Source organism: Phytophthora infestans, genomic scaffold (genome assembly GCF_000142945.1).
Source record: "Phytophthora infestans T30-4 supercont1.14 genomic scaffold, whole genome shotgun sequence".
NCBI lineage: Eukaryota > Oomycota > Peronosporomycetes > Peronosporales > Peronosporaceae > Phytophthora > Phytophthora infestans.
In genome coordinates, this window is record NW_003303745.1 from 2,826,603 (window position 1) to 2,828,785 (window position 2,183).

Below are 2,183 nucleotides of genomic sequence, written 5' to 3' on the forward strand. Positions count from 1 at the left end.
TACTCTCCGACGGAGAGTAGAGGGGGCTTCAACATGGTCAGGTGCGATTGGGACATGGGAAATTGGACTGGCACATCCAGCCGGCTTGCTCGAAGCAATCTTGCCACGAGTAAGCGTGCTCCTGCTGCAAATATGAACAATGATGTAGAAGGCGTTAGCATGTTACGGCGTAAGAGTGTCAGGATGCCTCCCGTTCTCCGTCCTCCACTCGCATCAACTGCGTCGGCATGCGGAACAGTCCGGGCAAATCCTGTGTCGCGAGAATTTTCGGATCGGCGCGAAAATGGGATCCTCATAAGCCGATCTTCGGCGGTCACTCAAGGATAGGCTCGAGTGGAAGTACTGTACTAGGTACCGGTATTATAAAGCTCTTCTTGGCACTCGTGGACAGCCATCACCAGCTGGCTGAGAAAGACCATCGCCGAGGTCGGCTGATGGATGTCAAGCTTGGTGCAGTCCTCTGATGTATTATCCCGGCCAAAAAGGCTTGGACAAAAATGGTAATATATTTTATCTTAAATTAGAGGAATGTAACTCCGCAACCGTAGAGCCGATTTCGTTGTGTGTCCCCTTAATAGATAGCTTGGTGTCTATTTATTCTCGTAAGAACTTCACAGCATCTAATAATGTTCACTACTTTTCAAATGGTCGCCGGTAAGAAATTGACTGCTGCTGAGAAGTACTTGGTTGTGAAGACCTACGAGTTCCTCCGCCAAAAGAAGGCCTCTGCACCGCATCTATGGAAAGGAGGAGTTCGTTATCATGTCAAAGAGTGTTTAGGCTTTGCTACGGGCACCATTTCAGCTATATGGGCGCACTGGGAGCAGCACCACGACAAGAATTTCACCTCGGTAGGCTGTACTTCATATCATTTCAGTTATTATTGATATTTATCATTTCAGTGGTCGACAAATTAATTATGACAGATGGAAGGTCCAAAACCATCTGGGAGGCCTCCGAAACATGGAGAAAGCATACAGCCTCTCGTGCGTGAGTCGGTGTCAAGAATGAACAAGAGCGGAAAACCTGTTGCAGCACCACAGTTAGCACAGCGTCTTAAAGAAGAGCACAACATTGTGGTATCAGTGCGCTCACTACGTCGCGTGCTTAGGAGGATGGGAATGCGATTTATAAAAGGAAGGTCTCGCAATATTATGGCAGAAACGACGGCAAATGTTGCGTTCAGGGCGCAATATTTGAGAAAAAAAGCTTTAAACCTGAACAGACGCAATTTTCCAGTGCGCCCCGAGGTTTATCTCGACGAGACTTTTTGTAACCTGCACCATGTCGCCAATTTATCGTGGGTTGATGCCTGAGCTACGCTGTAAAATCTACGAAGGTTTTGCATCGCTCACGTCAGATACGTGGGTAAATGCATACACACACGCACAGAAATACGAGACAAAATATCTGCAGCAAGGTGATGAATGCGAAATTGCATCGGAACCAGAGGGCAGCAACGAGGACACGGAAGAGGATGACGCCGTCGATGACAATGAAGCTGTAGGGTGACCCGTTGTATGTTCTTTACACTCTAGATATTCTTTTGACGGGTTCTTTTTAACAAGTTTATAATTTTCTAACAATCGTCAAATTGCGGTAATATTTGGAATTTATCCATCCGGTTCTGAAAATCCCCACCTGTTATCCCGGCTCTGCCAATGAATATGCATGCATGTTAGTACGTGCCAAGCCCACAATTGCAAACAATTCTGCAAGATATAGAGCCTTTTTTAAACGGCCGATTGGGAGATCAATGGTTGCAGATACGCAAAAATAGACCTCAAAATCGGAATCTACGCCCGATTTTACCCCTTATATCTAACTATCGTTATGGGTTTTGTGAAGGGAAGGGTTACCTTTTTTGGACCAAAGTTTGTCCAAGGTTTGGTGGCCGGGATAATAGTATTCTTTGACATGCCCTCCAACATTTTCATACATGTACATGAAAAGCAGCAAACTACCGTAGTAGAAATGCCATTGCCTCTGTGACGGGTCAGAATAGAGTCGCTGAGTGGACAGATTGCTGTCTGGGCAACTTCACCTTTTGCTGTCGGGATGGCCGCAAAGCAGTAATGATCAACTCAACTGTCTTTGTTCGTATCCTTCTGTGGCTCGGATGCTGCATCATGCAGTGAATCACCTCGCGATCCACAGGACAGCAGCAAGCTGTTCCTCCAGCG